We start from the raw sequence: 19,923 nt of genomic DNA on the forward strand, positions 1-19,923 counted from the left end.
AAAGAAGAGCTGAAGAGAGTGGTCTGTTGGAAACCATTCTCGTTGTGTTTTAACGCAGGTGACTCAACTCTGAATTGGTGAGTACTGACACTGGGGTGCTTGCCATCTGGAATAGGTTTCCTGTATGTATCTTTCTGCCTCATCAACTTCTAATTTCTTTTCAATATTTATCCGAATAATACTTTCTCCTGTGTCTGCACTTAACAACTCTCTCCCAGCCTCAACTCTGTTCTGGCAGTCCTTCCCCTAAGTGGCATTCACGCAACTCTCCTACCCTGAAGATGGAGAATTTCTTTAGAAAGATTCCAAAAAAAATGTCTTATCCTAAAGGAGGCACTATTAATGATCCTCCTTTCTTCAGGCCTGGCATTCGCTAACATTCCCACCAAGTTCATGTTTTAATAAGTTTTTTCAAGGCCCTTCGTTCTAAACACATGTAACTCCCCTATGCTCCAAGGGAAAACCTTCTTAAACCTTTTGGAGTGGAACACAGTTTTAACACTCTTTCCTCCCACTATATAAAAAGTTTCAAATAACATCATAAGCTTTATCTCCAGACTTCCTGAAATGTAGCAACTATTACCAGCTTCTCCACTTTCACACCAATGGCAGCTGGCAGGCAGAGTCTTAGATATTCTACAGCAGAAAGGTTTTCAGTAACAATCAATGAAGAGCTTTGAAGCAGTACAAAGATGATGTTTATCACTCATCCTTTCCTCTTCTTTATTATTTAGGGTGATTATGGAAGTTTTGGAGGAGGAACAATTATATGGCAGCCTGTCTCCAAGCAGCCATGAACTTTCCTCCCTTATTTTTTTTCTGGCCGCGAGGCTTGTGGGATCTTAGTTCCCCATCAAGGGTTGAACCTAGACCCGTGGCAGTGAAAGTGCAGAGTCCTACCACTGGGCTGCCAGGGATCTGCCCTTCCCTTACTTTAACAAAAGCAGACTCTTAAAATGCACTCCTTGGCAATTTATCCTCAACAAAACTTTTATCCTAAGGCGACTGACGGGCCCTTGGGAAGAGAGCCTAGCAACAAAGGACACTGAGGTGAACGACGTTCAAAATGAAAGCCGTAGCAAGTCACCTGGAGACCCAGGAACAACCTGAGCTTGAATCAGCTTCAGTCTTCTCATGTTAAAGAGAGAAAATTTTGCTTACAAGCACATTCAGGGTAATTATCAAACAGCAATAGGGAAAAGGAAACAGCAAAGGAACTTCACCATCTTTAGAGAAAAACAAACGATTTTCTTTTGTTTCTTCCCTCTTTTTCTACATAGCGAGGACTGTTTCCAAATATATTATGCAACTTTCTATTAAAATCACAAATTCCTATAGAGCTTATTAAGAAACATATCCTCAGTGTCCTACTGATTTTAAAAGTGCTCAAAAGTTTTCTTTTGCACTCTGAAGAGAATTTCCAATGCAAACAGAGGACTAAAATGCACCTTGCCAATTACAGAAATCTTACAACAAGCACATACTGCTATGAATGACATTTAGTTCCATCTCAGTCTATTTTCCCAGGATAAGCAGCAATGAACTCAAGGGTATGATCTCAGAATATAAAAAGCCATTAAGGCTGTTCTTAATAGATTCTTTTAAAATATGATCCTACACAGCTCTTCAAAAGGACAGTATGCTTTAATTCTGAGATGGATTTTTACAATGCTTTGACCTCCTCTTTAAAAAAGTCTGGAAAAATAAGTAACTGCAGCGGGGGGAGGGGGAGTGTGAAATGTGTCACTCTGGTTACTAAAATCCATTAAATTCATACTTCAGCCTTAGGATAACTGCAGCCAAAAAACTGACTTGCAAGTAATTATCACCACTATCTGCAATAAAAGTTAATTGGACATAATTGAACTAACGCCCTAGTCAGAGGGAAGCTGCAACTGGCGAAGGGCCCATTCCTCCTGCTCCTTCAATCTGCAAATGAAACTGCTAATGCTAATTTGTGGACAAACAAGAAATTGCTCTCATGGCTTCCCCACTGCAAATCACGAGGCAATTCCAGCTAATGCCCAGGCATGTTAGGCCAAGAGAAAAATCATTAACCAATGCTTCCTTTGATAAAGATGGATTTTAACAATAACCAAGCCCATTAGGCTGAGAGTTGCTAAGAGTTGTTAAATTTCTCCTGGACGCCCTAAGTAAGGCACTGTGGCCTGATCTCCATACCCCAGCACCATGCTTGAGATGCTCCCTGTACCACCAGCATGTGGTAGTAAGACGAAGAGACATTATGCAAGGCCAGGAGCTGCTGCTACACAAATAATTTATCTTCTTGTAAGAGAATCCTTGGGTAATCTCATTTTTAGACAGGCAAATGGCATTGCTGATCTACTTCAACAGCAAAGATTAAATCGCTTCTGAATGAACTCTGGAATTGACAGATACCTGCTGCCCAACTTCCTGCCTTCAATTCTGGACAAGAACTGTGCCCTTTCCCCTGGAATTAGTATCAGGCCTTCTGCCTTTCAATTCTGTCTACACCCCAAGGGACTAAGACTCCTAGGGGTATTATGCAGTCTTAGGTAGCCACTCATAACAGAAGGGGAAATCTGTGGTCTTTATATCTACAATGACCTGTAAAGTGGGCAGAAGACAGTAACCTCCTGAGGTGACAGAAGGTAAAAGAGAAAAACAAGTACAAAGTGCTGTCTGCTTATTTTTTCTTAGGTGGCCAGGGCTCTATCCTGGCAAGGAGGTGGCTAATGACAGTTTTTAAAAGTTGCTATTACCAATTCTGTCTACTGTAGCAAGATACCTTAAGTTACAACAAAATCTTAGGAAATAAGACTGAATAATAGCTGTTATAGAAATACCCTACTCTTTACCAATTCCCACCCTCCCCCACCCCTTCAAAATCATAAGCAGCTCTCTCTGTGACAGACAGAGAAATTAATGCAATGAGAACCTTCCCTAAGGAAGCAGCTGGACCACCTGTACCTTTGGTACACTTTTCAATAGAAGTTATTTTGGAAGGTTGCAGTTTACTTCCTCTAGTCATCAAAATACAATATTTTCTGATTTGTGAAATATGAAAAGCCTAAGAACAGCTTGGCTAGGATGTAAGAGAGGGACCCAGAAACTGTAATATGGATAATAAAGTGAAATAAGAGTTTAACCTGAACAAAAGAACACTTCCTAGGAATGTCATTCATTCCTTCATTTGTTCACCAGGCCCCTCTGAGGCACCAGGCACTATGGCAGTAGTAGTACTATGTATTAGGAATACAAATATGGCAGACAAAATCCCTGATGAGATACGTGATTAATGTGATCATTTTACAATGTATACAAATATCAAATTATGTTGGGGGACTTTCCTGGAAGTTCAATGGCTAACATTCCTTGCTCCCAATGCAGGAGAGAGCCCAGGTATGATCCTTGGTTAAGAGAACGAGATCCCACATGCCGCAACTAAGACCCGGTGCGGCCAAATAAATATATATTTTTTTAAAAAATCATTGTTGGACACCTGAAACTAACATAACATTGTATTAACAACTATACCTCAAGAAAGGAAGGAAGAGAGGCAAGCAGGAATGAAGGGAGGAAGGAAATCAGAGTTGTTTCAAAATGAAAATAATGAAAAAAATACCTCCAGTAAACAATTATAAAGATGAGAGAAAACAATATGGGTCATTGAAGGCTGAGCAAAAATTTACTGGATTGAGACAGTTAGGCTACTCTAGACAGAGAAAACCAGCGTAATGAAAGGCATGCAGTTGTGAAACCAAACAACTTGTTTGGAGAACCACAAGTAGTCTGGGATAAGGAGGAGAGTATTGGGTGTATAGGCTAAACTTGGAAATGAGTCTGATGTGTTAAATTATGAAGAACCTTATATTTCATACTAGACGGAGAGAAGAGCAGATTAAAAGTAAATTAGCAGAAAAGCAGCCCTGACATCATATAGAGTAACTGTAATGATTAAATGAGATTATATTTATAAAGTGCTCAGTACAGTGTCTATGCTCAATGATGGTAGTTGTAACTATTATTAGCTAATGTCAGACTTTATCCTGAAACCACGGGAGATAGGAACAGGTTTTAAAGAGAGTAACATGATCAGATGTCTATTTTAAATAAATCTGCTGCAAGTGTGAAAGACAAATGGGAGATGGCACAAGTCAGTTAAGTGGCTACAGTGATTTCAAGGTGAGAAGTGAAGATTTCAAATAAAGGTGTCACAGGAGGGCTGTCATACAAATGAAGGAGCAGCTTTATCTCTGAGCTCCAAAGATCAAAACTAGGTTAATAAATTAAAGTCTGAAGATAGGCAACTTTAGATGAACATAAACAATAACTTGAGCTTGTTCAACAGTGGCACAGCACTAGAAACGCTGAAGCAAAAGCAATGACCCATTCATTAAGAGTGACAGAACAAGAGTTATTTTCAATAGCTAAAAATCTGAACTAGATAAACACTAAATCCAACTTTCAGATTCCAAGAATCTAAATCACTTATGGGGACGATTTTGTAAAATCATTAGGCAACCCACTCCAGTATTCTTGCCTGGAGAATCCCAGGGATGGAGGAACCTGTTGGGTGCCGTCTATGGGGTCTGGGGTCGCACAGAGTCGGACACGACTGATGCGACTTAGCAGCAGCAGCATGTTAATGTCTATAGCTGGGTTACAATCATACTTTTAAAACTACTGTTACAAGAGTGAGACTGCCTCTGTCACTGATGGGGCCTATGACTAGTTAATAAACCAGGAGATGAAACAACAACAACAACAACAAAAATAAAATAAAATCATTAACAATTGCTTATGTTTGTAGAGAGGTATACAACTTTCCTGGAGAAGGCAACGGCACCCCACTCCAGTACTCCTGCCTGGAAAATCCCAAGGACGGAGGAGCCTGGTGGGCTGCAGTCCATGGGGTCGCTAGGAGTCGGACTCGACTGAGCAACTTCACTTTCACTTCTCACTTTCACGCATTGGAGAAGGAAATGGCAACCCACTCCAGTGTTCTTGCCTGGAGAATCCCAGGGACGACAGAGCCTGGTGGGCTGCCCTCTCTGGGGTTGCAGAGTCGGACACAACTGAAGCGACTTAGCAGCAGCAGCAGCAGCATACAACTTTCCAAGTGCTTTCATACTGATTCTCTCACTTGAGTTGCTCAAGTGCCCTGTGAGATCAACTGGGCAGGAATCATTAGTGCCCATTTTCGCAAATAAACTAGGAAAAGCTAGTAAGTGCCTGGATACAACCAGATTTTCTCACTCCTGGCTTTGTGCTCTTTTCCAGTCTCACCATTGCCTCCAATATGGTACCAGTGCTGAAAAATCCATTCTGAGAAACCATCCTTCTTTGGTTACCTATTCCAATGTTTGTTCTTAGAATCAGTAAATTCTTCTGCATGTTTTATTTTCGTTGTTCAGAAGTTTCAGCCTATTTCTCTGCTCTCTTCAAGATGAATAAGAGTTAGTCATCTATCTTTATTCAATGTTCCTTCATATTTACATACTATAAGATGTCTATCATTTCTCTAATCTAGGATAACTAACCCTAATTATTAAAACTCAATTAATCCCAATTATTAAAACTCAATCCTTGAGTTTGTTCACAAATGTTATTTCCTTTAAAGCAGTTAAGTAATCCGATTCCTAATTTAATACTAGCTCCAGGAACATAACATTCTCTTCTTGTCATTCCAATTCTAATCCCTAGATATCTATTCTATTAAAGATTACCTCCTCCAATTATTTCATACCAATATTTATTGAGCACCTACTATGTAGCAAGGCATTGCTCCAGAAGCTGGGGCCTCAGCAATGAACAAAACAAACAAAAACTCCTGTCTTCATGATGCTTCCCTTTGTACATGAGGTCAAGCTGTAGGATCAGACAAAACAATAAATCGGTAAGGGACACAGACTATTAGAAGGTGAGAAATGCTATGAAAAAAAAAAACAAATGAAGCAGTGTAAGGGGATGAGGGGGACTGGATGGGGCAGCAGCTTTTAAACAGCATACGCAGCGTGTGGTCCTCACTGAAGAACCACAGTTTCTACCATGCTTTTTACCTGCTAGTTTCAGCACAAGGCAGCTTTTAATTATACAAGAGATTTTTTTTTTTTAGCAATTAAACTGTAACTAAAATAGTTTTTCCCCCTCTCAAGTTTAACTCTTAGGCACTTGTACATTTAATAAAAAGCAATTTATCAACTTGTTTTGAAGAGTAAAGTTTTGTTTCTATAATGCTGAAATATTCTTCAAGAAATAATGTAAGAAAGTAACGGAAGCCCAAAGCCCAGCACTGTGCACACACATACAAAGACTGCTGCTGGGTGCAATGACTTTAATAAAGACTAGCATTTCCCTGGAGAAGGCCATGGCACCCCACTCCAGTACTCCTGCCTGGAAAATCCCATGGATGGAGGAGCCTGGAAGGCTGTAGTCCATGGGGTCGATGAGGGTCGGACATGACTGAGCGACCTCACTTTCACTTTTCACTTTCATGAATTGGAGAAGGAAATGGCAACCCACTCCAGTGTTCTTGCCTGGAGAATCCCAGGGACGGGGGAGCCTGGTGGGCTGCCGTCTATGGGGTCTCGACTGACACACGACTTAGCAGCAGCAGCAGCACTTCCCTGCGTGAGCAATGGTAGGTACAGGGTTGGCCAAAAAGTTCATTTAGGTTTTCCATAACATCTTATAGGGAAATGAAATAACTTTCTGGCCAACTTGATACTTTTTTAACTAGTCATGGGGAGCTGAAAGATGAGCAGGTGGGATACACAGGAGGATGGAGGGAGTTGGTACAAACAGAATTTTAAAGATCTACAAAATTGGTGTGCAGCCTGGAGTGGCATCAGCCTCTCATTTCTAGGTGCACTAAGGAGTCTCCCCAGAACATACTATGAATGGTAAGAAAGACCGTTTTCAGTTGGGACATTTGTTCAGCTTGGAGAAGAAACCAAAATTCAAAAACATAGCTTATTGGAAAAGCAACCTGTTCCAACTTAACTTTCCCACAGACTGTGGAAATAGGCAAAGCACCTCTCTTAAGAGGGAAGGGTCCTTTCATCTCTCTGGGGAAATATCCTAACACAGTATCATACTCCAATCATAACATACCTCACAAGGATTGAATGAAGCCTAAATACTAAAATCCTCAGTAAAGGACTTTGGTGAATGCACAGTAACACCTGCCAGGACCAGTCAAAACCAAGATATAGAATCATCATTAATCCACCGGTCCCGCTTTCTGCTGAATGCAAGAGGTTCTAGGAGCATAAGATAAGCAAAAGCCAAACCAGTGCCTTCACAGTTACAAAACTAATGTGTTCATAATAATAAAACTGCTTTCAGCTGCATAGCTGGGTGATCCAGAAGGCCCATTCAGGAACCCAGGAAAAGGGCCTTTCCCACTGATACACTGTGACCTGGGATGAGCTGTCTTCAACTTCTCACAGTCTTGATACCCTTCCCTTTTAAAACAGATTAAGTCCTACCCTTTATATTGTAATTGATAAATGAAATGCCAATGATAGAGGTACTATAACTTCTGGGAGGAAAAAAAAATTAAGTTGTGACTAATAATTGCTTATGATTCTCCTCTGAAGCAACACCGATGCTGAGTAAATCACTCCAATTTCTGCAAGTGGCATAAAATCTGATTTTCTCTCAGATCAGCAACTGATCCTCAAAACCACTTTGCTGAGTGCGAAGTAGCAGCAATTGGTTATGAAACCTTGCCTTTTAAATCTACTGGAATATTCAGCTGATCTTCAACAACAACAAAAGCAAGGGGTGGGGGTGGGGAGGAGACATTTTCCAACCAAACAGCACTTAAAGCAATCCTCAGTTTTGAATTTATAATTTATAGTACTTCTTTGATCACAACCCAATGTGTACATGGATTTCAGCCAACAGCTCCGATCAGGAGAATCCACAGAGCCCAGTGTTAGAAGAGGGGTTTACTTTGGTAATAGTTCTTCTTTGAATGGACTACCTATAGCCTGTCCATATAGGATGAACGATTTGCGTAGCTGTGGGACAAGAAGACACCAACAAAGGAAACATGCCAGTGTCGCGGGTTAGTTTATCTACGATTTACCTGGAAAATCTCAGTTCTCCATAGGACCTTGGTATAATTAGGTCCTATAACAAAGGTCAAGTCTTAAAATACTAAAACAAACCATCTCAAGGAGACAAAACTGAGCTAAACCAAGCTGGTGGCAACCTCACCTACTTGGCTCTTGAATGATCAAAGAAACATAATCAGTTTGTTCAACTGGAAAACTGCAGTTAAGAAGCAGAGGAAGTTAAAGCTATTGCTTAAAAATATGGCCTATGAATATCTTTGGACTTGTCTATGCTTTGCTTGTTTGCCTTTCTGCATGAATAATCAAGAACTAACTGTATTCTCTGATCAAGAATGAATCTTTAACTATTTAGAGTTCTCCCTGTATGTTGGTAAAGGTGCCTCCTGCCCTTTCCAGCTAGGCTTACATGAAACAAACTCAGTCTATGACTAAACTTGATCTAATGAGCCAGTGTGGCTATCCCCGCTCCCTCTCCCCACCCATCCATCAGGACAAAATACAATAAAATTTCAATTTGGCCTTTCCTTTATCTCTCTCTCTATCATTCTTCCAGCATCTCATCTTGAACGTTCCTCCTTCTCTTGACTGATAATGGCATCTTGGGTCTTTGGATTCTCTTCACAAGTACAGAAATTAAAAACAGCTTCTCAGGGCAGAGATAGGAAACTTTCAATCATTTCAAATAGGGACCCTGGAAGGAGTTCTTGAAGAAGAGAATCAAACATACTAGAAATTCAGAGGAGGGAAGAATTCAGAGACCTTGGCTTTGGGTCTGGCTTCACTACTAAATCACTTTCTAAGTTATTTAGACATTCTTGAGGCATTAGTTTTCCCAACCTCAGAGAAATGCTGAGACCACTAAGAGACTGCTTACTTAATTCACTGGATGAAAACTAATCCAAAAGTAAAAATATTTATGTTAATACTGGAAAGGATTCTTGGGCTGAAGGAACTCTTGTCTTAACCTTTATGAGTTGTTATGTAATTATTCCCTACAACCCCACATTTAATTTCAAAGTATAATATGTACTCAAGGTACCAAATAATTCCTAATTCCTTTAAGCCAGGCTCAGCTTCTCTCTTCTATTACTATATATATTTACAGATAATGAAATCACTAATTAAGCAAAATTCTAAGATATGGCCAAACAAAAGGACTGTCCATTATTCACAGAATGCTAATACAGAGGACAAAGTTGGGGGAGGCAGCAAAGGCCTGGATTCTAAGAAAACAGATGAGCTATTTGGGTATTTGGCTTAAAAAAACAAAGCAAAAACAAAAAGATGGATTAATAGTTTATATCTAAAAGGCAACTCTATTTTGAATGGCTCTAACAATCCCATAATAAGCACAGTATCAAACACAGTCAGGGTAATTAATTCAGTGGACTCTTCCCCTTTCACCGCCAGATTGAACAGCTCTGAGGATAATCTCCTTCATTCTCCCAGGGCTCAGTTGGAAGATTCATTATTTATGCCCTCAATTGTTTACTCTGTCCTATTTTTCCATCCATCCAGGCCCAAGGGCAGTGTTATCACTGGCCTGTTTCCAAAATGAATGTATTAGTTCCCTGCCTTACTAGTTACAAACCCAGAGATAATCAAACAGTGGTTATCTTAACACTGGAGAGCAACCCCACCCCACCACTTGATCCAGGAGAGAAGTTAATGACAATGCTGACCCCGGTTACCCAAAGCTGTTATTTTAGATGGATGAAATGAAACACATTAGCTTTTCTAGTCTTTTTGTTTTTCTTTAACCACTGAGCAACATGTATGCACATCCAACAGGATTCTTGAAGGGCAGTACCATTAGAAAGACAGCTCTGGCCCTCACCAAGAGCAGACCTGTAAACTATGAAGGATTAAACTGATTGAGATGCACTTTGCCTAGCAACCATTCATTAGGAAGAGTTCAGTAACTCACCAGCAATCAATTCCCTGTCCTTATCTAAGCCATAAACAGATAACAGACTCCACCAAGTCCTCTACCCTCTGGATTCAGACAGCCAACAACTTCCTTAAAAGACTCAGCTTCCAAAAGTCAACCCTTGGAGGAGGGGGTTGTGCTTAAACACACACAAAATACTGTCTCAGACACCTGACTGACAAAGCTGAATCGCTAAAAACTACCACCAGTCACATCTCCATATGAATGCATTCATCGTCTCTAAATAAGTGTCCCACACTGCAGCATTCCTAGGTCTTTTTGCCTCTAATATTTTCTCACCTTGAGCAAGTCTTTCCTAGTTTCAAACCTGACAACACTCAAGCTGATTATCATGAGAATCAAACAACGCCAAGGGTCCAATCTTTTCCTTCACCTTCTCAAGGGGATCATTTTATACTTCAGATGTGAATGGGGGATTGGGCTTGAGTCTCCCTTTAGAGAGACCATGAAGTGCATAGGGCCCTCTTAAAAAAGAAAAAACACATCCTAAGCTGTGACTCACAGAAATAAGCAGGATAAAAACAGATTGCTAAAGAAAAATAAGCGAACTGAACCTTAACATCACCATGTCCCCTTAACTTAAGACATTATGGGATATCACGGCTTCATATAATTGTTTCCTCGCAAATGACCAAATCTGAATTTCCATCCTCCTTAAATGATACCTGGAGATCAGTATAGATATACACCTATCATTAGTTCTATACATAGCCTTTTGTCTCCTGGGGAAAATTCTTTGGGGAAATCACTGCACCATGCAAAATGTAGATTACACAAATCTGTCAAGAAAATAGGAATATAAAAACATTAAGTGAGCAAAGTGTAATGTAACTTTATAAAGCTGTATTAGCTGCTCACTCATGAGTAGACAAAAAAATAACACCTAGATATCAAATAGGAGGTTATTAGTAGAAGCATGTTGAAGTGGTGGTATATGCTTTAACATGGCCTCCAAGTGGATTTTGTCACTTTCTCAGGTTACCATATAGTTTAGACATCAAAGTGCACTTTGTTTTATACAATAGCTAGCTGCCAAAGCTTCAAAGTGATTTTTAACAGTTCATTCTCAGTAACAAGTTGGGTAAGACAACATCTGGGGTATTCTCTCTGCCTTTCAATTTAAATATGATTCATTGACTCTTAAGGGATAAATGAGTAATAAACTAAAAACCCAAAATCTAACAAAGGTTTACTATGAATCTACATTTTTTGCACAACTCTGTATTAAGGCTGCTTCAGATTAAAAAAAACAAAACTATAATAAGTTTCCTGATCCCTAGCAAGTTTCCACAATTGAACCGATTTCTTTTCCCATCATCCCTATTCTTTATCATATTTGCTTTTACCCCAAACTGCTCCTTATTGATTAGAGATAAAAATAAACCAATGCAAAGAAGAAACATTAATCCATCTTAAAACTAAAAGAGCTCCAGCATATCAATTCTATCCTCAAAACTGAACTCCATTTAGAACAATTTCTGGAAACTGAACCCGGATTACAAGAATGAACTCTCAACATTTCAATTAATATTTACCAAAGTGCTGCCAAAAAATTGACATTCATCCCTTCTGGCATTCTAGCTCTTTTCTAATCAACATTAGGATAAATCTGGTCCAAACACTTTTGCTGAAAATGCCCAGTTGCAAGTCACCATGAACAATGCCACTGAAAACACACAACACACACACACATCCTTTGTTGCCATCATAAATTTTGAGTTTTTCCTCTTCAACTGCTATCTTTCCTCTCTGTTAAAAACCGATAAAGAGGTTCCTGATTTTGGCTGAAGATGAACTGTCCTTCAGGAAGAAGGGATCCATAAGCTGTAGAAGCAAAGGAACTCAAAACATAAATATAAATTGTAATGATACAGCCACCTGAATTCATGAGGGGGTGCTTTAAAAAAATTAACGACTTAAACAAAATTCATCTGGATTTGTTCAAAGTTTGGTTTTTGACGACAGAAACTAATCCCTCTGAGAGTCTGTGAATGGGAAATATACAGATGGAGAAAAATATGAGACTTTTAAGTTTCAGTAACGGTAAGGGAAGTTTGCTTGCTCAAGCTAGGTTTCTCCAACAGGACTGAGTCCTACACAAAGCCGGTGACACTGTACTCGGGAGAGAGACTTTAGAAGAGTTAATCGCTAACTACTATCAGGATTTCCTTTAACCACCATCTGACGGAGGCTGATCCCTCTTTTCACTAGCACCTCCTTCATTTTCAGACTGTTTTTGCTGATTAAGGCAGTCCCAAGTAGGAAAATGGTGAAGACAGCCTTAATGGACACGGATGCAGAACAGTTTCAAAACCCCACTCCTATCCTATAGCCTGTCCTTTTTTTTTTTTTTCCTCCGGCTTACTGCATCAGATGCCAAACAAGAAAGGGCTCCTCTTTTCTCTGTTCATTTTACTACGCGACCGACATCTACACATCAGTAAAAAGAGAGGAGAGTCCTGAATCTCCTTACCCAGCTGCAGGGGTGAGATGAAGGGAGGGAAAGAAGCATGAAGGGCAGAATTAGAAAATCAAAATAAACTGATTAGACGTGGAGCTCTTACTTCCCATTCCATTTCCCCTTTTCTCACAAGGTTAAGTCGGCTGAAGTCGGGGTCGGATAGAAAAAGCACACACACCTTGAGCCCTGGAAGGGAGGTGAGGTTCGCTCCGCAGCGCTCGGTGGGGCTCCGGGCTCCGCCCCGCCCGCCTGGGGCAGCTCAGCCCTCCTCGGCCCCAGACCGGGAGGACGGAAGAGAAGGGGTTTCTAGCGGTCCCGGCAGGGGGAGGGGGAGGCGGCTGCTCCGGGTGCCAGGCTCTCCGAGCGCAGCACTCCGCGGCGCGCCGACACCCCCTCCCCCAGCCGGCTGCCTCTCGCTCCCCTTCGCCGCCGGAAGCCAGCCCCGCCCCCTCAACTCCATCCCGGCCCTCTACGAGCCCCCTCCAGTCCGCACAGCCAATGGCGAGCCAGGGAGCCAGCAGAGCGACTCACCCGACAGCCAACTGCGGAGGCCCACTGGGAGGTCAGCCGCCAGGGATAGGCCAGCCACCCGCCGCCCCGGCCCCGGCACGGCTCCTCTTTGTTAGAGCTGCCCCTTCGCTCCAGGCCCCCACCCCAAAGCCGGCAGCTCAGCAGCCCGCAGCTGGGCCAGGTGATGCCAAGCCCCTTCCCCTGCGCCCCCCGCCCCCGCCCTGCCTGGGTGTGAGGAGTGACTCCCATCAAGGCCGTACCTCCGTCAGTGCCTCAGACCTGCATAGCAAGAGCCATCCGGAGACCTTCGACAGCAAAAAGATGCTCCCCAGGCCTCCGCCTCGCCCTTCTTTTCTCAGACTAATCAACTGCACTCCCTCATAACCGTGCATAGATTCAGGTTTGCATATTAGATCAGCTGCACACATCAATCCACCCTGTCTGAAACTCCTGCTTCCCATGACGCAGAAATTAAGGGCGGCGCGGCGGGGGGGGGGGGGACACATATTGTGAATGTATTTATCTGGAAGTTGGTGCGGTGGGAGAAGGGATACAGTAAATCACCTGCAACAAACACCATACACACACACACAGCTGGATCCAACCCAGCTCAGATTCAAGCCATCTACATCCAATTAAACCCCAACAAACCACTCCCTCAGCAGGTTTCAGTACAATTAGGAAACAAACATCTAAGTCCTGTTCAAGCCGTTCACCTAATATTAGAAAAAACTCTCAGCAATAGCCCGGCTTCCGCATAACTGGCAGGTTGCATCAACACCTCAATCACTAACGTCAGTGTTAGAAACCTAACACTGCTGGGACGGAATATGCTCAAGACTGTAGAATATTTCCCTAGGTATAGTGGTGAAGCTGTAGAAGGGGTTCGTTCAAGAAAAATAAACCGGGAATGGGGAAGGCAAGTTATTACCTACGCTGTCATTTTTGTCCACAAAGTTCTTGCAACTAATGTTAAGTGTCTACACCACATTCTACAAGTCCACTTAGTTCCCAAGTGCTAATACAACTAAAAAACTAAAGTTAAGTAGCCTTTTCTTATGTGGAGCTCAAAGCATTTCATATATATATGAACCTCAGTGTTCTGGGAAGATGGAAAAGGAGCTTTGTGTCATGCCTATTTAAAAGCCAGTTTGGGACTTCCCTTGTGGCTCAGCTGCTAAAGAATCCGCCTGTAGTGCAGGAGACCTGGGTTCAATCCCTGGGTTGGGAAGATCCCCTGGAGAAGAGAAAGCCTACCCACTGCAGTATTCTGGCCTGGAGAATTCCACGGACTGGGTAGTCCAGGGGTCACAAAGAGTCAGACACGACTGAGCAACTTTCACTCACTCACTCTTGGGACTTCCTTGGTGGTTCAGTGGCTAAGATTCTGCACTTCCAATGCAGGAGGCCCAGGTTCGATCCCTGGTCAGGGAACTAGATTCCACACTTCACAACTAAGAGTTCAGGTGCGGCAACTAAACATCCTGCATGCTGCAACTAAGACCTAGTGCAGCCAAATAAAAAATATTTTAAAAAGGCCAGCCCTTTTTTTCTAACCCAAATTAAAAGACTTGGGCTTAAATAGATTTCTGGAGAAACTTCATTAGTCTCAGAAACTAGGTTCCAGATAAAAAAACTAAGCGTGAAACATTTTTTATTTTAAATACTGCCCACAAAAGTGTCCCAGATTAGCTAATCAGTCTATTCCCTCCCCATATACACCTGAACTACCAAAAATCCTGAAAAGCACAAAAACAGTTACAACTCTCCATAGTGTTAGTCACTCAGTTGTGTCCAACTCTTTGCAATCAATAGACTGTACCACTGGTCAGAAGAGCCATTAAAAAGTCTACAAATAACAAATGCTGGAGAGGATGTGGAGAAAACGAAATCATCCTACAGTTGGTAAGAATGTAAATTGCTGAAGCCACTATGGAGGAAAAAAAGAGTATGGCAGTTCCTCAAAAAGCTAAAACTAATAGTTGCCATATGATCCAGTAATTCCACTCTTGGACACACAGCCAGACAAAACTGTAATTTGAAAAGATACATGCACTCCCCTCCATGTTCACAGCAGCACTATTTACAATAGCCAAGACACAGAAGCAGCCCAAATGTCCATTAATAGATAAAGGGATAAAGAAGATGTGGTACATATAAAGAGTGGAATACTACTTGGCCAGAAAAAGAATGAAATAATGCCATTTGCAGCAACACAGATGGACCTAGAGATTCTCATACTAAGTGAAGTAAGTCAGAGACAAATACCACAAGACCTATATATGGGGTCTAAAATAAGCAACACAGGACTGGAAAAGGGCAGTTTTCATTCCAATCCCAAAGAAAGGCAATGCCAAAGAATGCTCAAACTACTGCACAATTGCACTCATCTCACACGCTAGTAAAGTAATGCTCAAAATTCTCCAAGCCAGGCTTCAGCAATATGTGAACCGTGAACTTCCTGATGTTCAAGCTGGTTTTAGAAAAGGCAGAGGAACCAGAGATCAAATTGCCAACATCCGCTGGATCATGGAAAAAGCAAGAGAGTTCCAGAAAAACATCTATTTCTGCTTTATTGACTATGCCAAAGCCTTTGACTGTGTGGATCACAATAAACTATGGAAAATTTTGAAAGAGATGGGGATACCAGACCACCTGATCTGCCTTTTGAGAAATCTATATGCAGGTCAGGAAGCAACAGTTAGAACTGGACATGGAACAACAGACTGGTTCCAAACAGGAAAAGGAGTACGTCAAGGCTGTATATTGTCACCCTGCTTATTTAACTTATATGCGGAGTACATCATGAGAAACGCTGGGCTGGAAGAAGCACAAGCTGGAATCAAGATTGCTGGGAGAAATACCACTAACCTCAGATATGCAGATGACACCACCCTTATGGCAGAAAGTGAAGAGGAACTCAAAAGCCTCTTGATGAAAGTGAAAGAGGAGAGTGAAAAAGTTGGCTTAAAGCTCAACATTCAGAAAACGAAGATCATGGCATCTGGTCCCATCACTTCATGGCAAATAGATGGGGAAACAGTGGAAACAGTGTCAGACTTTATTTTTTTGGGTTCCAAAATCACTGCATATGGTAACTGCAGCCATAAAATTAAAAGACACTTACTCCTTGGAAGGAAAGTTATGACCAACCTAGACAGCATATTCAAAAGCAGAGACATTACTTTGCCAACAAAGGTTTGTCTAGTCAAGGCTATGGTTTTTCCTGTGGTCATGTATGGATGTGAGAGTTGGACTGTGAAGAACGATGAGCGCCGAAGAATTGATGCTTTTGAACTGTGGTGTTGGAGAAGACTCCTGAGAGTCCCTTGGACTGCAAGGAGATCCAAGCAGTCCATTCTGAAGGAGATCAGCCCTGGGATTTCTTTGGAAGGAATGATGTTAAAGCTGAAACTTCAGTACTTTGGCCACCTCATGCGAAGAGTTGACTCATTGGAAAAGACCCTGATGCTGGGAGGGATTGGGGGCAGGAGGAGAAGGGGAAGACAGAGCATGAGATGGCTGGATGGCATCACTGACTCGATGGACGTGAGTCTGGGTGAACTCCGGGAGGTGGTGATGGACAGGGAGGCCTGGCGTGCTGCAATTCATGGGGTCGCAAAGAGTTGGACACGACTGAGCGACTGAACTGAACTGAACTGAAAATAAGCAAATGAATTTATTTACAAAACAGAAATAGACTCACCGACATAGACAGCAGACTTGAGGTTGCCGAGGGCGAGGGCAGAGGGGAGGGATGGACTGGAACTGGGGGGTTAGGAGATGCAAACTATCATATGCAGAATGAATACACAGCAAGGTCATACTGGATACAGCACAGGGAACTGTATCCAATATCCTGTAATAACCATAATGGCAAAGGAAAAAAACCTTTGTTCTTAAAAAATAAATAAGCAAATAAAAAGACATTTTTCCCCATAAAGACCTGCCAGTGCCATTTTATAAAATTCAAACACCCAAAAGACAGAACACAGACTTTGGTAAGAAAATTTATTACTTACTAGACTTAAAGAGAACAGATCTGAAAAAACAAGTGTGAGAGCTATCCGGGAGGGGAAAAAAAGACAATGCCTTGACTATTATTTCAATGTAGCAAGGTATTAACATTTTTTTAACTGGCTGCACTTTCTCTTTCAGACACTAGAGGGAAGTATAAACTCCATTCACTGTATTTGGGAATTCAATTTATTCATTTATTCACTCACTCTGGTTTCCCTGGTGGTTCAGACAGTAAAGGATCAGTTTGCAATGCAGGAGACCTGGGCTCGATCCCTAGGTTGGGAAGATCCCCTGGAGGAGGGCATGGCAACTCACTCCAGTATTCTTGCCTGGAGAATCACCACAGAGGAGTCTGGGCGGCTACACTCCATGGGGTCGCAAAGCGTCCGAGACAACTAAGCACACATTCATTCACTCATTCACCACATATTTACTGCATTCCTTGTTGTTGTTGTTCAGCTGCTAAACTGTGTCCAGCTCTTTGCAACCCCACGGACGGCAGCATGCCAGGCTCCTCTGTCCTCCACTATCTCCTTGAGTTTGCTTAAATTCATGTTGATTGAGTCGGTGACACTACCTAACCACTACTGCATTACTACATACCAGGAACATTATAGACCCCAAAGACAAAAAAACGAATAAGCTACAATCTCTGTCTTCAAGGTGCTTACTCTAGTGAAGGAAGACACCAGTTTAACAACAACCAAAAAAAGGCCACCACGACAAAGAATGCACATGAGAACCAAACCCCAACTTTTGCAAGACTGTGGGTTTGGGAAGGACAGCTTGGCAGAGGGAGGGAAAGAACATGTATCCATATAACCATTCATACTAGACAAACAAGATTACTCCAACTGGCTTATTCTCATATTAACTATATTCCCATCTTAATTTAAATGGAAATACCTACACTTAGAAAGTATCTTTAAACTGTTATCTACAGAAAGTAGGAGAATGAGGCATTAACATGTGTGGAAGATTTGCTAAAATATCTGGTTGGCTAGGTCTCAAAATCAATTGTACCCAGTTTAAAAGCACGAAGGTAACAGATACAGTTGGAGTTAAGATTGCTTACAGGATTATAAAAATTCTTATTTGAAATCAGGGTAAATTACACTACACCCCCTGACAAGAGCATGTCAGTATAAATAAGTCCAAGTTTCCTGAGTGTGTTCTGTCTTCACAAGTTACGTTTCCAAAATTAGGAAACAGAATACTCTGAAAATTAGCTTCCACCAATGCTTGTGGAAAGCCTCTGTAGAAAGACATCTTAGTTGGCAAATCATTTCTCCACCTAAATAATTTAAGCCTACATAGGAAAGACAAAAACTTTAGCTGATAAAGCAGAATTAAAACTCAAAGTCACCAAAAGGGCAATGGAAACTTCCGTGTGGTGTCCTTTTCCCTAATCCTCAAAATGACTGCTGCATCTTTTGCTATGGTTTGGGATGTGTGGATTGTGTGTACTGGGGGTGGAGAGTTGGAGAGAAGGAACAAGTTGTTGATTTCTCATACTGATGGAGCACAGCACATGGTAGAAAAAGTAAAAGCCAACATCCTGAAAAAAGTTTCACACACATACACAAAATGAGACAGCAAACTTGTGAATCAAGCATGATTTGGCATCTTTAAATGCACAGCCAATTCTCCTCCAGTGCCAAAGCCAATGGCTTCTCCTGTAGATAAAATGGCACAGTTCCTGAAAAAGCCCTGGACGCTGTTTCCCCACAATCCTATAATCTGTCAGAAGACAGAAAACAAAAAGAAGGCTCTGCCAGCCAGAAAAAGCAAATTATAACCAACACAGAGCCAACACTTTACTTCAGACAGAAGGAGCTTTTCTATGCGTCTTTGGAAGGAGAGAGACAAAAGAAGCTTACCATTGCTCAAATAACCACGGCAAACATTTCAACCAAATATCATCTGGGATAAGTATTTGATGCAATAGCCTGCTTTCTTACTTCTTATACAGTCTTAAAGAATATCTGCATTTACGATAAAGAATTGGCCACAAAATACAAAGAACTTATACAAGTCAATAAGAAACAGAAACAACCGAAAGGGAAAACTGTGTGAAATACAGAAGCTGTGTGAAATACCTACTCTGGGAAAGAAACAGTTAAGTAGAATGGATACCTGTATGTCAACCACAAATCAAATTTGAAGGAACTAAAATAAGAATTTAAGATGAACCTTTACCTATGAATCTGAAGGCAATCCCTGAGTTTACAATGAGCAAAGCAGATGATGGAAGCAAGTAGCAGAAAGCCTAAATACAACCTCATAAGTAAATCTTCTCCAAGAAAGAAAGCTTACTCACTCAAATGTCTTTGCTGGGGAAGCAGACCATTCAGGGACCCCCTTTCCAAACACCAAATGCAGAAATAGAGCTTATAATGTCTGGGTGTGGCAAAACAAGTACACAAGTACAGGCTTCCCATCAGAGAGGAACAGAAACCTAAACCTTTTACTTGTCCTTGATACAAAGAGGTAATGGATTGTGGAACTGAAATTCAAAAAAAAAAAAAAAAAAAGATTCAATTCCAACCTACATACCTACATAAAGCTAAGAACTTCACGCCAGTTTGTTTTCAAATTGGCAATACATAGGTCCCCACTGGAAAAAAAAAGGGGAGGGGGGCTTCCCTGGCACTCAGTTGGTGAAGAATCTGCCTGCAATGCAGGAGACCCAGGTTCAGTCTTTGGGTGGGGAAGATTCCCTGGAGAAGGGAATGGCAACCCACTCCAGGATTCTTGCCTGGGAAATACCATGGAAGAGCCTGGTGGGATCACATGGGATCACAAAAAGTCGGACATGACTTAGCAACTAAACTACCACCACTGGAAAAAAACAATACACAAGATCCCAACTGAGCTGTCAGCAGGGTAAAGTTCCAAGGAGACTATTGCTT

General features: G+C 41.6%; 1 protein-coding gene and 1 non-coding gene across 5 annotated transcripts in view; one reads left to right on the plus strand and one right to left on the minus strand.

Annotated features, from left to right (window-relative positions):
- Positions 1–19,923, minus strand: part of FAM222B (family with sequence similarity 222 member B) — a 54,955-nt gene that overhangs the window by 23,927 nt on the left and 11,105 nt on the right. The window contains exon 1 of one of the 4 annotated variants that reach the window (XM_027517732.1): positions 12,660–12,912. The exons of 2 other annotated variants lie outside the window; for them this stretch is intronic. The gene's annotated coding sequence lies outside the window, so the exon portion shown is untranslated. Of the gene's footprint in view, positions 1–12,659; positions 12,913–19,923 lie in introns of those variants that run through there. One more of the 4 variants, XM_027517734.1, reaches the window with a different exon arrangement.
- Positions 14,353–14,425, plus strand: TRNAG-UCC. The gene has a single exon. It is a non-coding gene; the product is annotated as a tRNA-Gly (tRNA).

This window comes from Bos indicus x Bos taurus, chromosome 19, assembly GCF_003369695.1.
Source record: "Bos indicus x Bos taurus breed Angus x Brahman F1 hybrid chromosome 19, Bos_hybrid_MaternalHap_v2.0, whole genome shotgun sequence".
Classification (NCBI taxonomy): Eukaryota; Metazoa; Chordata; class Mammalia; order Artiodactyla; family Bovidae; genus Bos; species Bos indicus x Bos taurus.